At 41.2% G+C, this 7,530-nt stretch overlaps 1 pseudogene across 1 annotated transcript; it reads left to right on the top strand.

Moving 5' to 3' along the window:
• Positions 1–391: 391 nt before the first annotated feature.
• On the top strand, positions 392–7,218 carry LOC311011778 (fibroblast growth factor 12 pseudogene; annotated as a pseudogene). The gene is made up of 3 exons (XR_014599453.1): positions 392–454; positions 4,499–4,697; positions 6,026–7,218. The product of XR_014599453.1 is annotated as a fibroblast growth factor 12 pseudogene (transcript).
• Positions 7,219–7,530: the final 312 nt, after the last annotated feature.

Here is a 7,530-nt window from a genome sequence, read left to right as displayed (position 1 = left end):
GTCTGTCTGTCTGTCTGTCTGTCTGTCTAACTGCAATATCTATCTATCTGTCTGTCTGTCTGTCTAACTGTCTGTCTCTCTATCTATCTGTCTGTCAGTCAATCTAACTATCCTTCTGTCTGTCTGTCTATCTATCTATCTCGCTAACTGTCTGTCTGTCTGTCTGTCTGTCTGTCTGTCTGTCTGTCTACCTACCTACCTATCGGCCCACCTGCCTGTCCGTCCGTCCATCTACCTGTCTGTCAATCTAACTAACTGCCCGTCTGTCTACCTGTCTAACATACACACAGGCATGTCTCACCACACACAGCAGCCTCTGTTTCTCCAACATTTTTACGGCTTCTTATTTATGTCGGAGAAAAAGAAATAATGCGTGGCAGTAAAAGGCGTGATGAAGGTCCTGAGGGAGGAGGGAGGGGGAGGAGGGGTCGAAGGTCACAGCGAGCTTGTTCAGGTGACAAATGATAATGACATATCATGATAATAACCCTCAGAGAGAGAGAGAGAGAGAGAGAGAGAGAGAGAGAGGGAGAGAGGAGTAAAGAGGACGAGGAAATCAGCCAATCAGAGCGTTGTTTTAACGATGGACGTCCTCTCTGGAGGAAGTCAGAGGAAGCTCGTTTAAAAGTGACTTTCGGAGGGAGACGGACTAAATAATAAACAGGGTTCAGTAACGTCTAGACGACCCGGATCTCCCCCAGAATAATAACGAGCTCCCGGGACTTCCAAATCCCTCTGATGCTCCGGAGATCAGGTTCAGGTTGGAGTGGAGCTGGTCTCAGTATTCAGGTACTTATACATGTAACTGGTACTACTGGTGGAAGAAGTATTCAGATACTTATACATGTATTATCTAACTGGTACTATTGGTGGAAGAAGTATTCAGATACATGTATAAGTATACATGTATTATCTAACTGGTACTATTGGTGGAAGAAGTATTCAGATACATGTATAAGTATACATGTATTATCTAACTGGTACTATTGGTGGAAGAAGTATTCAGATACATGTATAAGTATACATGTATTATCTAACTGGTACTATTGGTGGAAGAAGTATTCAGATACATGTATAAGTATACATGTATTATCTAACTGGTACTATTGGTGGAAGAAGTATTAATACTTATACATGTATTATCTAACTGGTACTATTGGTGGAAGAAGTATTCAGATACTTATACATGTATTATCTAACTGGTACTATTGGTGGAAGAAGTATTCAGATACTTATACATGTATTATCTAACTGGTACTATTGGTGGAAGAAGTATTCAGATACATGTATAAGTATACATGTATTATCTAACTGGTACTATTGGTGGAAGAAGTATTAATACTTATACATGTATTATCTAACTGGTACTATTGGTGGAAGAAGTATTCAGATACTTATACATGTATTATCTAACTGGTACTATTGGTGGAAGAAGTATTCAGATACTTATACATGTAACTGGTACTATTGGTGGAAGAAGTATTAATACTTATACATGTATTATCTAACTGGAACTATTGGTGGAAGAAGTATTCAGATACTTATACATGTAACTGGTACTATTGGTGGAAGAAGTATTCAGATACTTATACATGTAACTGGTACTATTGGTGGAAGAAGTATTCAGATACTTATACATGTATTATCTAACTGGTACTATTAGTGGAAGAAGTATTCAGATACTTATACATGTATTATCTAACTGGTACTATTGGTGGAAGAAGTATTCAGATACTTATACATGTATTATCTTACTGGTACTATCGGTGGAAGAAGTATTCAGATACTTATACATGTATTATCTAACTGGTACTATTAGTGGAAGAAGTATTCAGATACTTATACATGTATTATCTAACTGGTACTATTGGTGGAAGAAGTATTCAGGTACTTATACATGTATTATCTAACTGGTACTATAAGTGGAAGAAGTATTCAGATACTTATACATGTATTATCTAACTGGTACTATTAGTGGAAGAAGTATTCAGATACTTATACATGTATTATCTAACTGGTACTATTTGAAATGATTGCAGACTAAATGCATGTTCTGCAACATATTTGTGTTATTTTATTGAGGAAAGCTTTTTTTTACTGCCATCTTCCTATAATAGTTTTTAAATAGTTATTTTACATAACTATTTATTTAAACAATTTTAATTTAATTTATTTCTTGAGACAAACATCAAAATGTACTTAAAATACCAAAAGTAAAGCAGTACTCATCATGCAGAATGGCTCATTAGAGAATAATGAATATTTTATTATTATTAAATGATCATTATTGAAGCGTTAATGTCACTGATAATTTATGTATTTTACTACATGCTGTATATTGGCAGGTAGCTGATGTATTTCACTAAGGGATGGATAACGTCTGATCTTTATCCAGAATAATGCATTAAGTTATTTGTCGATCATGTTTTGTATTATTAATATGAATCTGCAGAGTAAACATAAGATAATACTAATAATAATACTTTTATTTCTAAAGCCCCTTTCATTGTTAAAAGCAATCCCAAAGTGCTAAAATATCAAATTAATGTGGTGTAAAACGTATAATAATTCTCTGATCCAAAGTATAATGTACCATGAAATGAAAATACTGAAGTACAAGTACCTCAGATAAAGTAGAGAAACTGTAGTGTTCCTTTCCCGCTGCTGTGTGAGCGTGTAGAGCGTGAGACCAGTTTATGACCTAAAACAAAGTCTCACATTGTAAACGAGGAGACGTTGTTTATCTATAAATAATCCATAAACCCGTCGTGTGATGAAACATTCAGGTGTTTGTTAACTCAACTTCAGGCTTTATTTATCTTCCCCACGGGTTCACTAACGAGTCCTTCTCTCCTTCACATCACCACAGACTTTGAATTAAAGTTCCTGGCAGAGGAAGAGACGTGTGTGTGTGTGTCTGTGCTTCATCCCTGTGTGGTTCACACGTTCATATCCTCCTCCGTCATCCACAAACAACTCTGTCCAACACTTCAAAGTCACTTACGTCCCACCGCTTTCACCCCCGAGCCGCCGCCGGGGGGGGTTCGAACCCCCAGTCCCACAGGCAGGAACAGTCTCGTCCTTGTCCATGGATTTGGAGGAGATCCTGCCGTGTGTCAGCAAAGCAACGTGGCTGATTGTGAAGGATAGTGGAGAGTGTGTGTGTGTGTGTGTGTGTGAGAGAGTGTGTGTGTGTGTCTGTGTGTGTGTCTGTGTGTTCGGCCTGATTTCAGCTCCAAACAGATGAAGACGGTACAAAGCGTGCTGGTGTGTGTAATGTATCACTGTCTGCCCTCCCACACACACACACACACACACACACACACACACACACACACACACACACACACACACACACACACACACACACACACACACACACTCTCTCTCTCTCTCACACACACACACACACACACACACACACACACAGGCTCTTGCCTGATTTGATTGGCTGCCTGGTTCAGGTGTGACAACAAGTAGAGCAGCTTCACGCCTAAAATCTCAGAATAGAGAGAAAAATCTTTACGCATTTTGTTATTTTTCTAATATTTCAATACATTTCTGACACAAATTCATTCACACACGTTATAATTCATGGTCTGGATTGAACGGAATCGTTAATCCCTCGTTCTGATGAATCGATGGTGGTGAATTCAACGGGACACGTTTCTTGCACTCGTTTGGGATTCTTGAGCTTTGCTTGGGCTCGGGGAGGAAGACACTGCGAGGGATTATCGTCGAGCAAAAAGGGGCATCAGCGTTTCCTGTTCATTACCGTCGGCCCCTACAAACTAACCCTTTACTTTTAATCCACAGATCTCACTGTGAACAGCTGTCATACGTACTATGTCTTAAAAAGAAAGCAGCAGCTGTAAATCAGCATCTGGAGAGGAACTTTCATCGTGTTGTGTGGGAGCGTGAGCAGAATAGAGCCGAGCCCTGCAGGAGATACGAATGAACGAAGCCCAAACACACAATCCTCCCAGCCAGCTGTTCCTCCGTCATCCTCGTTAAATTCACGAATGAACGAACCGTCGGCGGGTTCGGGGTTCAGACGGTCGAGTGTCTCTGATATCCGACTCGCTCCGTGTTCCCTCTCCACCTCCCGTGACTTTCTCCTCGACTCTGCCCTCCGATAATGAAGCGGTAGAGATAGCAATCTACACCGTGGATCAGCATTATTCTAGACCTAGATTCCAAGGGTGTGTGTGTGTGTGTGTGTGTGTGTGTGTGTGTGACCACATGCTCGACGTGAGAGCCAACACTGGCAGACTGAAACAGAAGCAGCTTTCCATTTATTTAAGACTTAATTATATCATCCGTCTGTTTTGTTGCCGTTTGTGTCTGCATGCAATATTTATTTGGATTATAAAATTTTTTTTTCTATATATAAGAAAATGATGTGTACATGTTGTATAATTACTCCATTTAAAACACATTTTCCTATGTTCTACTGCATGCATTCCTGACACACGACCAACGTGTTTCCATCCTGCAGGAGATGTTCACGCCCGAGTGCAAGTTCAAAGAGTCGGTTTTCGAGAACTACTACGTGATCTACTCGTCCACCGTGTACCGGCAGCAGGAGTCGGGCCGGGCCTGGTTCCTCGGACTCACCAAGGAGGGCCAGGTCATGAAGGGCAACCGGGTCAAGAAGACCAAGCCCTCGTCGCACTTCGTGCCGAGGCCCATCGAAGGTGAGCGGACGGCAGAATGTTTTTATTGTTTGGGTTTATTTGCTATGATTGTACAAATAATGGGTTTACTATAGTTATTACTTTATCCTGCACAGTTAACATCTAGTATTACTTTTAGACGTTTAATTTAAAGTGTTAAACTCTCATCAATCTAATCCCATAAAGACGGGACAGAAACTTGAAAACCTTTTTGATTTAACAGACGACAATCTGGTTTCAGATATTATTACCCAGGGAGAGTTTTTTTCTTTTTAACAGATTGCACTGACATAACTGCATTCACGGTGACGGATGGCCGATCTAGTTTTAATGTCTCTGAAAGTTCCATTATTGAAATTAGTGCTCCGAAAGAAAAAGTAGAGATTGATGGTTTACAGTTGGCAGTCGCTTTAACTGTACACATTTACACTTAATAGGCTTTTAAAAGGAAAAAAAGAAAAACCCCTCTGGTGTCGTCTTTGACATTTTCAAATAGTTTAAGGGAAGTTCCCCTCATTCACTTTTTTTGCTGACGGCGGGGAGATGAGAAGTATATTGATTCCACTCGTATCTGTGTGCTAAATGTGAAGCTACCAGCTGGTTAGCTTAGCATTACAACAGCAAAAAGATGAATAAAATCAATCAACCTACCAGCAACCTCAAAATCTCTCTCAACTAACGAGATAACGGGTCAATTATGGAGATTTCATTATTTCTAAAAGGAAGAAGAAACCTTCACTTTGTGCTACAAGCACCATGCATAATGCCTAGGACCTACTTTTTCGTAAACCCCCGGTAGCCACATGAAAATCCAAGATGCCGGCCGTTTTTCAAGGTGGCCGTCGCATTGAATGTAAAGTGTAGAACTTGAATGGCTGGATATGTTTTGGACATCAAACACAGACAAATCCAATGGTGCCAATCAAACTTTTTTTTTTTTTTTTTTTGCATGGCTACCGTGCTTTTTGGAAAAAGTAGTCCCAGAAGAAAATTTGTGCAAAAATTCGATGGTTGTATCACAAAGTGAAAGACTGTTTCTCTCATAATGGCAGGTGGACTTTGCCTCCCGTCTTTATGCTAAGCTACGGCTAACATATTTAGCACAGAGTGGCAACGCAGCGTTGGATATAAATCTCATAAAAACTTTCCAATAATGTGACATAAAGAAAAGTGCTTACGCGGCACTTACACATCGTCTGCCTGCTCTAATTGTCCCTCACACCTGACCTTGTCTCCGTCTGCACATCCATCTCCACATTCTGCTCTCCATTGTCCTCTCTCTGTCCTGTTGCCTCCTCCTCCTCTTCCTCCTCCTCCTCCTCCTCTCTATATCTGCATCTCCACCACAGTTTGTATGTACAGGGAGCCGTCGATGCACGAGATCGAGGACAAGCACCGCTCCAGGAAGAGCTCAGGGACTCCCACCATGAACGGAGGCAAAGCTGTCAATCAGGACTCCACATAGCAGCAGGGGGAGGGGCATCCAGCAGGGGGGGTGGGGGGGAGTGGCCTCATCCTGACTCAGGAGGGGAGGAGGGGCCACAGGAAAACTCAACCCCCCCCCCGTAAAGAAAAAAACCGCACCACCATCCCCTCTGAGAAAGAAGAGGAGGGCGACGACGAGGAGCCGATCAACAAAAACTAAACTGAACTCTTGCCTGTGAAAACCTTTTAGATGAATTAATATAAAAACCAGAGGAGATATATATGAAAAAAACATTTTCAATCAGGACTTGACCAACATTTTATGCAAAAAAAAAAAAAAAAAGGGAGAAAAAGCTGTGATAAACAAAATGGAATGGTGGTCTCTCATCACACAAATACAGATATCTGTCATTTCCAACTTATGCTGTGAAAAACGAGCTTTAATACGTGTTTTCATACATCGGGTTTTCTTTTTCTAAGCGCTGTTGCACTCTCATACGCTTCGTTGTGTTACTGTTGTCAGTGGTAACTATAAGAGAATCACCGTCACTAATCTGTTGTATCTCATCGTCCCGGTTACGATCACGGTTGTTCGGTCTCTTATTTCTTTTTTTGTTTTTTTGAGACCATCAGAAAGTTTTTTTCTCTCTCTCCTTCCAATTCCTTGTGTTTTTTCTCTGGAATGCGCTGTCACACTCTTCTGTGAGGGTCAGACTGAATGTAATTGGATAGTTCTCTGAGGCGGACTCCAATGGAAACAGAGTGCTATACAGGTGGGATGTCATTTACTCAGGTGTGTACTGTAAGTGGACGATTAGGGGCTGCTTCGTCTGCTAAACCTACATCAGTCAAGCAATATAACGGAGAGCCGTCGACAGCGTCTCTAAATAATAATAATAATAATAGTAATAACGAGCCGACCACACACCGCCGTGGTTGCCAGCGGAGAAGACGGACAAAGAAAGTGGAATAAGAAGGCAAAAGTCTGAAGTTGTATTGGGTTTTAAGTAAAGAAATGTCCAAACTTGTAAAAAATAATGGTATAGAGAAGTTTTCTCTCTTAACGACCAGCATCAGCACTATGAGCCACGGCCAAAACACGGTCACTTTACATTTACTCCTCCCTCTGCTGCTAGCTCGGCTAAAAATATAAACATGAAATATCCAATATAACCGCGTAGCAGCGTTGATTAAACTGCACGGACAAAGGACTTGTTCCGGCAGTGAGGATTAGTGTAGGTTTTATTGTGAAGGCATTAGATTTCTGCATACTGGTGGACTGAAAGGGCGCCTGACTGTTTAATAATAACCGACCTCGCCGCCTCGATGGAAGGTCGCCATCGCTACGAGCATCACAATGGAAGTCTCACTGAGGGATCTGGATGTAGCCAGGATGGGGGAGGACGACCCCCCCTTAGCTCCTCGTTCA

This window comes from Eutrigla gurnardus (assembly GCF_963514095.1).
Source record: "Eutrigla gurnardus genome assembly, chromosome: 4".
In the NCBI taxonomy this organism is placed as follows: Eukaryota; Metazoa; Chordata; class Actinopteri; order Perciformes; family Triglidae; genus Eutrigla; species Eutrigla gurnardus.
Note: the sequence above shows the minus strand (reverse complement) of the source record. Positions and strands in the feature narration are given on the sequence as shown.